We start from the raw sequence: 13,316 nt of genomic DNA, 5'->3' as shown, positions 1-13,316 counted from the left end.
TAGGTTTTCAGACAGGCTGGTGTGACACCGTCTGGGCCTGGTGCCTTTCTTCTCGTGTTCTTTCTGAAGACCTGACGCACATCATCTTCACTGATCTGGAATGCTGGAGGGGGGGAGTGGGGGGTTGCCGGAAGTGTGAATGGTGTTTTTTCAAACCTGCAATAGAACGTCTCAGGTTACGTATGTAAAGAATCTGTCCCCATTCCTGCGAGCATCTTCTTTAGCCTGACGGAGATGTCTGAGTTTTGCAGTTAACCATGGTTTGTCATTGTTGTAGGTTAAATGCAAGCAGCCACATCGCCCTGCAGCTCAAGACTGGTTGCCCACTGAAGCTAAGCAGGGTTGAGCCTGGTCAGTACCTGGATGGGAAGTATTGTCCTTCGGATGAGACGTTAAACCGAGGTCCTGACTCTCTGTGGTCATTAAAAATCCCAGGATGTCTTTCAAAAAGAGTAGAGGTGTGACCTCGGCATCCTGGCCAAATTCGCCCATTGGCCTCTGACCATCATGGCCTCCTAACAATCCCTATATATGCTGATTGACTTCATCACTCTGTCTCCGTGTATTTGGCCTGTTCATACAATAATCTTCTTTAGCCTGATGGAACTGTCGAAGTTTTGCAGTGAACCATGGTTTGTCATTGTTGTAGGTTAAATGAGTCCTGGTTGGAATGCACATGTATTCACAGAAACTGATATATGATGTTACAGTCTCTGTGAGCTCGTCCAGATCGGTGGCAGCGGCTTCAAAAACACTCCAATCAGTGAGGTCGAATCAGGCTTGTAAATCCCGCTCTGCTTCATTAGTCCATCTTTTTACAGTCCTTAATACAGGTTTAGATGATTTCAGTTTCTGCCTGTAGGTCGGTATAAGATGAACCAAACAGTGATCAGAGAGCCAGCCCCAAAGCTGCCTGTGGGACAGAGCGATATGCATTCTTTATTGTGGTGTAACAGTGATCCAGTATATTACTGTCTCTGGTGGGACATGTAACATGCTGTCTGTATTTTGGCAGTTCAAGGGAAAGATTTGCTTTATTAAAGTATCCGAGAATGATTAAAACAGAGTCCGGGTGTTGTTGCTTTGTCTCTGTGATCAGATCAGTGAGTTTCTGTAAAGCCAGGTTCACGTGCGCTTGCGGAGGAATGTAAACACTCACGAGAACGAACGAGCAAAATTCCCACGGCGAGTAGAAAGGCTTACAGTTAATGAAGAGCACTTCTAGATCGGGACAGCACATCTTTTCCAACACAGTTACATCTGTACACCACCTCTCATTGATGTAAAAGCATGTCCCGCCGCCGCGCAATTTCCCCGTTGATTCTGCGTCGCGATCTGCTCTACCGCCGCCGCGTGATTTCCCCGTTGATTCTGCGTCGCGGTCTGCTCTAAACAGCTGAAAGCCGGGCAGATGTAGCGCGCTGTCTGGAATGGCGTCATTCAGCCAGGTTTCCGTGAAACACAGAGCAGTAGAGTTTGAAAAATCCTTGTTTGTCCGGGAGAGCAGAAGAAGTTCGCCCGTTTTGTTGGGTAGAGAGCGGAGATTCGCCAGATGGATGCTAGGCAACAGCGTTCGAAAACCACGCTGTCTGAGCTTGACGAGCGCGCCGGCTCGCTTCCCCCTTCTGCGCGTCCTAAAGCGTTTGATCAGCGCCGCTGCTCCACCAACTACAATGTTCAGCAAAACGTCCGAATAATCTAAATCCGGTAGGAGATTTTGTGGTGTGTTCTGCCGAATGTTCAGCAGTTCCTCCCTGGTAAAACTGATCGTGTTTGAGAAACAAAAAACAGGAAAAACAAACAAAAACAGTACAAACACTGGAGAGCCAAGCACTGAGGCGGCCGTCTGCGGCGCCATCTTGAGTCTAAAATGCATTAACAAAAACACTAGTTTGCTATTTATGGAGGCTGTATCTTTAACACCAAGCATTTCTGCAGACTCTGTTGATCTTCTCCTTGATTCCTTTAACTCAAAAGTTAAGAATGTTATTGATGATATTGCTCCTGTAAAAGTCAGTAAGAAGACTTGCAGACAAAAATCACCTTGGAGAAAATCAACAGCAGTTCAGAATATGAAAAGACAATGCAGAAAAGCTGAGCGAATGTGGCGGAAGACGAAACTTGAAATCCACTATAGCATATATAAAGATAGCCTTCGTGCTTTCAATGTGGAACTAGGCAAAGCTAGACAGTCATTCTTCTCAAACCTTATAAACAGTAACTTAAACAACACTCGCACTCTTTTTGCTACTGTTGAGAGACTGACAAACCCCCCAAGTCAGATTGCCAGTGAAATGCTCTCCGACAGCAAATGCAATGAGTTTGCTTCCTTCTTTTCTGAGAAGATCAATAATATCAGGAAATTATGCAGAGGTCAGACAGATTCGACCGCAATATCAAAAAGAAGATACTATGTCTGCTTTTGAAGAAATTGATAGCAAAATTTTGGAAGAAATAGTACAGCACCTTAAATCGTCAACCTGCTATCTTGACACACTTCCCACATATTTTTTCAAAAGGGTGCTTAACTGTTTGGAAGCAGATCTCTTAGAAGTGGTGAACGCCTCACTTCTTTCTGGGACTTTTCCAGACTCCCTGAAAACTGCAGTTGTTAAACCCTTTCTGAAAAAGAGCAATCTTGATAACACCATATTGAACAACTATAGACCAATATCAAATCTTCCTTTTATAGGCAAGATTATTGAAAAGGTAGTTTTTAATCAGCTGAACAACTACTTAAACTCAAATGGATACTTGGACAATTTTCAATGTGGTTTCCGACAGCATTACAGCACAGAGACAGCGCTCATTAAGATAATAAATTATATTCGCTTTAATTCTGATTCTGGCAAAATATCAGTGCTGGTACTACTAGATCTTAGTGCTGCGTTTGACACTGTCGATCATAACATACTCCTAGAGAGACTGGAAAACTGGGTCAGGCTTTCTGGGATGGTAATCAAATGGTTCAGGTCATACTTAGAAGGGAGAGGTTATCATACTCTAGATTTACTCATCAGTAGGGGTCTAAACAATTCATCCATTGTTATTAAGGATGTAGCACTATCTGATCACTTCTGTATTTTCTTTGATATATTGATCTCTGTTACCACTGAATCTAGATCTGTCTCTGTCAGAAAGAGATGCATTAACGAAAACACTAGTGTGCTATTTATGGAGGCTATATCTTTAACACCAAGCATTTCTGCAGACTCTGTTGATCTTCTCCTTGATTCCTTTAACTGAAAAGTTAAGAATGTTATTGATGATATTGCTCCTGTAAAAGTCAGTAAGAAGACTTGCAGACAAAAATCACCTTGGAGAAAATCAACAGCAGTTCAGAGTATGACAAGACAATGCAGAAAATCTGAGCGGATGTGGCGGAAGACGAAACTTGAAATTCACTATAGCATCTATAAAGACAGCCTTCATGCTTTCAATGTGAAACTAGCCACAGCTATACAAACCTTTTCTCAAACCTTATAAACTGTAACTTAAACAACACGCACACTCTTTTTGCTACTGTTGAGAGACTGACAAACCCCCCAAGTCACGTTTGACACGGTTGATCATAACATACTTCTAGAGAGACTGGAAAACTGGGTCGGGCTTTCTGGGATGGTACTCAAATGGTTCAGGTCATACTTAGAAGGGGGAGGTTATTATTGTGAGTATAGGAGAGCATAAGTCTAAGTGGACGTCCATGACATTCGGAGTCCCACAAGGCTCAATTCTTGCACCGCTCTTGTTTAGCCTGTATATGCTCCCACTAAGTCAAATAATGAGAAAGAATCAAATTGTCTATCAGAGCTATGCTGATGATACCCAGATTTACCTAGCCTTATCTCCAAATGACTACAGCCCCATTGACTCCCTCTGCCAATGCATTGATGAAATTAACAGTTGGATGTGCCAAAACTTTCTTCAGTTAAACAAGGAGAAAACTGAAGTCATTGCATTTGGAAACAAAGGTGAAGTTATGAATAAGCAAGTTATGAATTCATACCTTGACTCTAGGGGTCAAACAACTAAAAGTCAAGTCAAGAATCTTGGTGTGATTCTGGAGACAGACCCTTAGTTTCAGTAGTCATGTCAAAGCAGTAACTAAACTAAATCAGCATACTATCATCTCAAAAACATTGCAAGAATTAGATGTTTTGTTTCCGGTCAAGACTTGGAGAAACTTGTTCATGCCTTTATCACCAGCAGGGTGGACTATTGTAATAGTCTCCTCGCCGGCCTTCCCAACTGGCTTCCAGTTACATTTAGGATTGATTTTAAGCTACTTTTACTCGTTTATAAATCATTTAATGACCTAGGACCTAGATACGTTGCAGATATGCTCACTGAATATAAACCTATCAGACGACTCAGATCATTAGGATCGAGTCAGTTAGAAATACCAAGGGTTCACACAAAACAAGGGGAGTCCGCTTTTAGCTATTATGCCGCCTGCAGTTGGAATCAGCTTCCAGAAGAGATCAGATGTGCTAAAACATTAGCCACATTTAAATCTAGACTCAAAACTCATCTGTTGAGCTGTGCATTTATTGAATGAGCACTGTGCTATGTCCGAACTCATTGCACTGTATTTTATATATAATCATTTCCTATTTTAACTGTTTTAAATTAATTTTAAATAAATTTTTAAATCATTTTAAAAGTTTTTAAATTCCTTGTTTTATTGCTGTGATTATTTTTTATGATGATTTTACTTCCTTTTATGTAAAGCACTTTGAATTACCATTGTGTATGAAATGTGCTATATAAATAAACTTGCCTTGCCTTTATTTTATTTTATTTCTTTTTTTATTATTTTTTTTGCAGGCAGTAGCATGCATTCGATTTCATACTAATTTTGTGTGTTGCCCAGCAATGGCAGAATAAATTAATAGCTGTTCTGTTTTTTGTTTTTTTTTGCTGTTGATCTGACTGGTATAGGAGGAGGACAGAGTGTAAGAGAGAGGCAGGTAGGTGTCCAGGTGGGTGTTTGCACAGCAAGATTACAGCGTGACAAGTTGGTTTGGAATGCTGAAATCCCGTCCCTGCCCAATCGCACTGATTAAAGATTACGCTGTCATAATGCTGCGACTGGAGACAAGGAAGATAGTTTTTCTTTATTAAACTTTCATAAAGGTTTATACTGGCAATGCATTATAAATGAGACAGAAGGTCAGAACAAGAACATAAACTTGCTACTTTTCTCACTACCTCAGACCTAAACGCAAAAACACATGCACCCATGCAGGAAACAAAATCAGTATGTGCAATGCAGGTGTTTACAGTGTTGGAAAGCTTGACGTTGCTTTGCAAACCTTGCTTTTGGTATATTTTTAAGTCATTTTAAAATGCTTAATAATTTTTTTTAAGGGACTTAGAAGTTCACCAGCCAATGGATGTATTGGTTTGACATTGATTTGAAGCATTTCTCCTTAATTGAAATAACCCCATATAAAGCAGGTCTCAGGTCAGCTAATGAGAAAAACGTATTCATATATTTTCCCTTCAGTAATAGACCTTTTCATCCTCTGCTTTGAAGCTGGGGATCCTTTTGTCATGAAGTGTTTTCAATCAGGAAGTGTCCTCAGTTGTTCTTTCTGGTTTGTGATTGGTTAGCAGTCAATCTTCTCTTTGAATAGCATACAGTATTTGCCTCTAGACTTGAGCAGTTAATTGATTACTATATTCCTATTAGGTGCAGTCATTTTTCATTCATTAAAACATTTTAAAGAAAGAAATCTATTTGTATTTTTAGAAAATATGTTTGAAATCATGTACACTTGCAGGAGATGAAACAGGAATGAGTAGTCTAACATCATATTAGGCATATCAGTAGCTTAATATTAGTTGTTTATGAGGGTGGCTTTCTTAAAATGATGCAATTTTGAAATGCTGTCTATTTGAACTTAGTATTCATAAAAGAATCCTAAAAATCCTGTACCACCGTCTCTATGAGCACAATTGATAATATTGACATTAATAATAAGGTTTTATGTATTTGTTTATTTATGAATAATTTATTTATTTATCTATCAATCAACCAAACAAATCAGCATATTAGAATGATTTCTGATACTGACCCGTGTAATACTGAAGACTGGAGTAATGGCATCACAGGAATAAATTATATAGTAAATATACTGTTTCAAAAAAAAAAAAAAATATATATATATATATATATATATCATTGTAATAATATTTGACAATATTACTCTTTTATACTGTTTTTGATTAAGTAAATCCAGCCTTTGCGAGCAGAAGAGACTTCTTTCAAAATTATAAAACAAGCCACCATAAAAAGGGGATTGATTTTGACAAAGCTGATGTTTAAATGTGAGCTGACCATTCAAATCAACAGATATAAAGACACCACTGCTGACTTTTGTTTGTGATTCCATTTTTTGGGCTACTGGACCCTCAGCCCGTTCAGCATGGTGTAACGTTACCGTACTTCTCTGTGTCTCCGTGCGTCTCTGAGTGTGTGAAGTCTGTCCAGGCTTGCCTGCGCTGGGCACCGTCTCACAGGCGCGCCGGGTCTGATCAGTACCTGTGTTAAAATATGCCCAGACTCCCTGCCAAGCCGGCCAGCTGAGACGCTCCAAGTGTCCCGCCGTAGAATGGGACCCAGCCGAAAAAGCAATTCGCACATCTCTTCATTTGATTTATTTATTTGATTAGCAGTGTTCTGAAGTGGGCGGCACGGGAGGGCCAGGTATTTCAGCCGGGACTGTCTGCTCTAGCAGGCCTGGCACGGGCAGGAGATTGGGGTCCTGCCATCGCAATCTTCAGCTGGCGCTAGCACCGGGGGGAGAGCCTTCACCCTCCCACTTTTAAATAGAAAGAGGAGTTTTTATCCAGCTGTATTACTTTCCTTATTCCCAAATGCTGCCCAGCTGGCCTGCAGAGCGGCTGTAGTCTATGTCATTACCGCACCGTCGTGACTTGTCACTTTCAGATGACTTGATATATTTAAATGTAACCGGTGATTGCTGAAAAGCAGAAAAGAAATGGATGTATCACCAGCTGATGGAGGGAGGTGACATTAATCTAACCAGCACTTCAACAGAGCATTACGCTGAATTTGAGAACAGAAACTGGGAGCAGTCTGTCTCTTCTCTTGTGGTTCATGGCTCATAATAGACTGAATATGAGATGTTCGTAAAGTGAAATTATAAGCTGTTCTTTGTTGGAGGTCAGGGGTCATGCTAGGCCTTCAGAGCTACAATTTGTAAAGGCAAGGTATGCACTGTTCCACTTTCCATTGCTCTGCCTTAAATGCTAGAAGACCGCATACTGTGCGTCAGACATGCATATTAGTCATTTCGTGTTAGAGGATCAACCTTCTAGTAATGATGGAAAGTTTCAGTCAAGTTCCCATATTTAAGTCAAGTGCAGTTTTTTTTTTTTTTTTTTTGCAGTTTATGTCTTACTAAAAAAGTATGAGGGAGTAGTTAGTTGGTTTGTTTATTTATTTATTTATTTTGTTTAACTACCTACATTTTTTAACAAAGCCTTTTTTATACAATTATTTTTTTGTATTAGAGTGTTATTCTTGTCCCAAATCCGATCTTATGCCTCATATTATTATTTAAGAGCAAAATAATCATAAGCATTTAACTATGTGTGAAAGTGATGTAATATATATATATATATATATATAAATTCTAAAACCTTTCAATCACATCCAACAATATGTCATTTAAGTTTAATCTATTTAAATTTTAGAAATCTCCTGTGATTATGTTCACTGTTGAACAGTGTTGGAAAATTTACATTTTTAAAGAATTGTATTTTTCCTGACAGAGCCAGAATGTTCATCATTAAAAAAGAACCCAAAAAAATGATGGTATGTAGCATATAATGGAATATTTTAAGAGATACCGAGCTAGCTTGCGAAAGTAGTGCAAAAATAAAACTCAGCATGTGGCTTTTTTTATTTTATTTTATTTTTTATTTTTTTTGCAGAAAGAGCAGCTAGCTTCTGAAGTCATTAACCCATGTCCATTTTTTATTTAAAAAAATGGACCAAGTTATTTTGGTTTAGTCTAATACAAGTTCTCAAACTTGTGAATCAGCACAAGTCGCAAGTCTTTAGTCCACATTTCTATTTGTAATTCCGAACCGAATAGCTAAATAAAGATGTGGTGTTGCGTGTGCTGTTGTGCCTCTCTCTCTCCCTCATCTCTCGGGTTAAACAACCTCGGCCCTGTCACAACCCACCTTCCCCTAGACGAGTTTCTCCAACCCAATAGTATTATACCTGACTGCTGGATAAATCCACTTGACTTATCCAAAAGATTAAATTATTTACACATTTAGAAAAGACTCAATCCTCAAATATGGCCAACTCCAGTAGCACAGCCTCATGAAGATTTAATCAGTATAATTTCTTAACGATGGATGAGGAGCTATGGGAAGAGCCAGGAACGTCTTGTTCGCAGATGGAGGAAGCAGGGGCTACTGCTCTCAGCAAGAGCGTTAGCGCGTGATTGACACATGGCTGAAACCCATCCGTCAGATGAATGGTTCCTGCGCTTGTCCTGTACCTCGTCTGAAGGGCTCTTGTCACCTTGTGGGTTGTCACTTAAAGACGAATTGTCAAAACAACAGAGATGCAGTTTGTAGCCATGCACATAAACAGCCAGTGGGACGGCCTTAAATGTTTATCGTCCTGTAAAGCTATTGATTTTTTGTTGTTGTCGTTGTCGTCATTCAGTGTGCGTGTTCAGTTCAGTCTCTAGTTACTTCTGCGTGTGTCGTTCTGAGATGACGATATTAATGTTTACTGTTTTTCCCCCTTTCTCTTCTCCAAAATAAAGGCCTCTCATGTCCCAGTTCTCATCATCTGTTTTCACTGGGCATGACTGAAGTGTTGGTCACACCATTTAGAAAGTGATGACTCTGACCTCTGCTTTGCATATGCTTGGTTAGAGTCTCTGATATACTTCAGTCTGTGTGGGATTTGGTCATTGACACTTCTGAAATTGCCTCCTGAGCTCCGTCTCTCTCTGGCTCTCTCTCTTTCATCCTCGTATCATTCGCTCCCTCTCTCAAAACCACTAAAACACACACACTTAGGAATGTACGGCATATTGCCAATTATTACGAACCCAGCCAAGACTTAGTTTATCTTACTGCTGTCTAGATAGTGAATGCGTTTGTAATTTTCAGCTGGCGTTGTAATATTACGACGACGAATGAATATTAGCGTACATGCCTTTCTCATAATGTCAGCCGGTGCTTTCCATAAGCACTTCATCTGGATGTGTGGGCATTGTTGTTCGTGCGTGCCTCGGGTTCGGCGCTGACAGAGGAAGTCGGGACTGAGAGGCTTTGATTAAAGCGTGAGTGTGCAAAGTGGCGGGATAAGGGCCGTTTTGGATCCCTGCTCAGGCGTGGGGCAGGAGGCTAATGATCAGATTACACTGATTGGCTGCATGAAATAAACATGGCGACGGCGGGGCGCTGTTCCCGAGACGTTGCTGGGTAACGGTGTGATAATTTCACCGTCTATGTGAGCTGCCCCTCACCTGTCTGTCTCTAGAGCATGAGCCCAGCCTTTCATACTAAATACTCGAATGTTTCCGTCCAATAACCTTTTCTTTGCCTTCATTAGATATTCCTTTTCTGCTCTGAATGACATGTAGTGTTGTGAAGTTAGTAAGAAATTTTCTCACACAACCAAAGGTTTTGGGTTGGTAAGATTTTTAAAAATGTTTTAAAAGAAATCTCGCTGAGGCTGCATTTATTTGATTTAAAATACAGTAAAAGCAGTACAATTATTATTTAAAAAAAACAACAAATCTTATTTATTTCTGTGATGGCAAAGCTGAATTTTCAGCAGCTTTGTAGTGATTGTTCAGAAATCAGTCTGATATGCTGATTTATTGGTATTTTGAAAACAGTTGTGCTGCTTATTAGTTTTTTAGTTTAGTTTTCAGATTTTTTTTTACAATTTGAATTTATTTATATATATTTTTTTATTAATGGAAATAGGAATTTGCAACATTATAAATGTCTCTTCTGTCACTTTTAAAAGTGAAACATAAAACGAAAAAAGAAAAAAACTTGCTGACCCTAAACTTTTGAATTATGAATAATGCAAATCATGTTAATATTGTTTCTGTCTTGTGGCTAAACCACTGAAACCATTTTCAACAATTATTTTTGTGGTAATCAACATTATGCCAGAAGTACTGTTGAATAAGCTTAACTTGTACTGAAACCAAAATATTCCTTTAATACTTTTTGGTCCGAACCAGCAGACATCCTCAAGGGCATAAGTGTCTTTCTCACTCACATTTCTTCCTCTCGTTCTCATCCCAATTGCAATAAACTCTTTTTTTTTCTTCCTCCTTTTCGTTGAGATCACACATCCCCACACACGTGTGTGCAGGTATTTCAGCAAGCAAGCCAGTCACAAATGTACAAAGTTCCCAGTAATAATCCATTCGTTCTGTTCTGTGCTGATTCTGGGTCTAAGCCTGTACAATTATTCAAATCCCAGCTTTTAGCTGCAGCATACAGCTCCCCATGGGGCTCTGCTTCTCTAATCTTGCCTTTGGCCTTGCATTTCAAATGGAATTAATTCCCATAAGGAATGCATATGAAGAGAACCACTAGTGGCTAATCCTGCTGTTTAAGTTGCTGAAACTTACACCTGTCATGTTGTCGTAGGCGAGTGGTTGCGGGTACTGATAGCTGGACTGAAATCCACAGGGCGGCTCCTTCTACCTTTCTCTTGTTTATCGCCATCCCTCGCCAAAGAAGAGTCCCTCCTTCGCTCCCCACCCCCCTCTCTGCGACATCTGAGACGAGAGATTGCATGTGTTATTACAGAGGATATGAAGGCTTGGAAACCGAGCGGACGCGTGTCAGCTAATCTGACAGCGGGTGATCCGTGGATGGCGCTCAGGTACGGAGTGGACTGACGAAAATGGCGCACACCAAATTGAGAATGTGTTTTTTATGCCGCTTATAGGACACAAACATATAAGTGCGGTGGTTTACTGAATCTCTAATAGCTCATGTCATGTGGGATGTTTTTACCTGAGGGTGATGAAATTAATCTCTTCCTGTGTTATCTGGTAATGTGGATAGTTTGTGTGTCCTCAGATGGGAGCTGAAGTGTGTGTGTAGTTATGTTTGGGTAGAGGGAGCGTATTTTGGTTGCAGCTGGTGTGTGTGTATGAGAGATCTCTCGTTCCTCTCCTAGCTGTAGGCGCATAAAGTGAGGATCGGTTCAGGACACAAGCCCATCTGCACACAAGCCCCAGGTAACATAAGCAGCAGCCCAGTTCATCAAACACACACACACACACAAACGGGACCCGCTACGACTCCCACATGTGCCTCATTACGAACTCTCCGTCTTTTTCCACTTTTAAAACTCTCAGCAGTCTGTTCTTCTGCAGTCAGTCTGGGTGAGAGAATGTGTGCTGGAGTGTAATGATGCCTGTTGCCGTTTGGGTGCTTGGCCTTGCGGCGCTGGGCATGCGTGTGTGTATGTGGGTAATTGAGTGGATGAAGAGGACTGGCTGGCTTGTGCTTTGCTCCGTCCTCTCTAGATTTGGAGTTACCCTTAGCATTAGCTTTAGTGCTTGTGATTGCTGGGCCAAATGCCAGGCTGCATGAGAGAGTGTGTCTGGTGTCTCTCCCCTCGATGTAAGCACCATCTGCCTGCTTGTCCTCCAGGACATTGCCCATCCCCGCCGGCCATCTCTGGCCAGGCTTTGTGGGTGATGGACTGCAGGCCTCCTTGCAGGAGGCTAAGAGGCCCAAGGCTGTAGGACCCCGTTCCCTTACTGCCCAAAGATATTCCCCCCCTCTTTAACACTGCAGCCCTCTGCCGGTCAAACTACCACCAACTATGTTTCCCTCTCATGTTCTCTTTTCTGAACAGCCAGACTATCATACACTTCTGCATTATTAATAGAAAATATAATTAGTTTATTATTATTGTTAGTAGTAGTAGTAGTATAACCTTTGCATCAATAATTATTATTGAATTAATGATGAATTACAATAGTATTATTATTATTTGGCCAAAGACCATAAATTCTGGAGAATATTTGGTGCCTATAATAATAATAATAATAATAATAATAATAATAACTATTATTATTATTATTAGTAGTAGTAGTAGTAGTAGTAGTAGTAGTAGTATAAATAAAATGTGCCACTTTAAATTTGTCACTTAAAATTCTAATAATAATAATATATGTTGGATGTTTTTATTATTTATTTATTTATTCATTCATGCATGCATGCATGCATGCATGCATGCATGCATGTATGTATTTTTTCTTTCTTTCTTTCTTTCTTTCTTTCTTTCTTTCTTGTCATTGATATACAATTATTATTATTATTATTATTAGTCAATTATATACAGTCGTAGTAGATAAATAAATAAAATGTGCCACTTTAAATTTGTCACTTAAAATTCTAATAATAATAATATATGTTGGATGTTTTTATTATTTATTTATTTATTCATTCATGCATGCATGCATGCATGCATGCATGCATGCATGCATGTATGTATGTATTTTTTCTTTATTTCTTTCTTTCTTTCTTTCTTGTCATTGATATACAATTATTATTATTATTATTATTAGTCAATTATATACAGTCAGACAAAATAAAATACATAGCATTATTATTATTATTATTATTATTATTAAATAAATTAAAATTAAAATTAAAATTACACGTCAATATAAAGTATTTAAAGCGTTGACAGATTTGCATGAACACACTGTTTGTGTATATTTGATTATGCTTCATATCCTGTGTGGAATAAATAAAATATATAGCATTATTATTATTATTATTATTTTAAACATGAAAACATTCTTTGTTTCAAATGACATAATTTATTATTTACTTATATATTTATTGCCATACAAAATTATCTGCACATAGCACATTTTTATTAGGGATGCACCTAATAATAAATCAATACCCTATCATATATAATCAATACCCAGTCAATAAATAATATTGGTTTATAAAAGCAATTATCTGCACTATGGGCCATTTAAATCAATATTTCAGTTTTTATTGTGTGTATGATTATTATATCTGAAAATAAATAGTAGTTGAATATAATACTGTAGTTTGGTCTCTGTTGTTAATTTAACCTTTCATATTATAGTAATCTACCAAATGAGAGGGTTCATTTTGAACAAAATATCAAAGTTCAAATGGCAGCAGTGGCTAAAAACATATGAGCTTTTTAGTTTTTAATTGACATGACAGTGTAAAGAGAGACATGCAGGATGGGTTCAGTCATGGGTCCTCGCTGGAGATCCTCA

Source organism: Sinocyclocheilus rhinocerous, unplaced genomic scaffold, assembly GCF_001515625.1.
Source record: "Sinocyclocheilus rhinocerous isolate Xijiao unplaced genomic scaffold, SAMN03320098_v1.1 scaffold3288, whole genome shotgun sequence".
Taxonomy (NCBI): Eukaryota; Metazoa; Chordata; class Actinopteri; order Cypriniformes; family Cyprinidae; genus Sinocyclocheilus; species Sinocyclocheilus rhinocerous.
Note: the sequence above shows the minus strand (reverse complement) of the source record.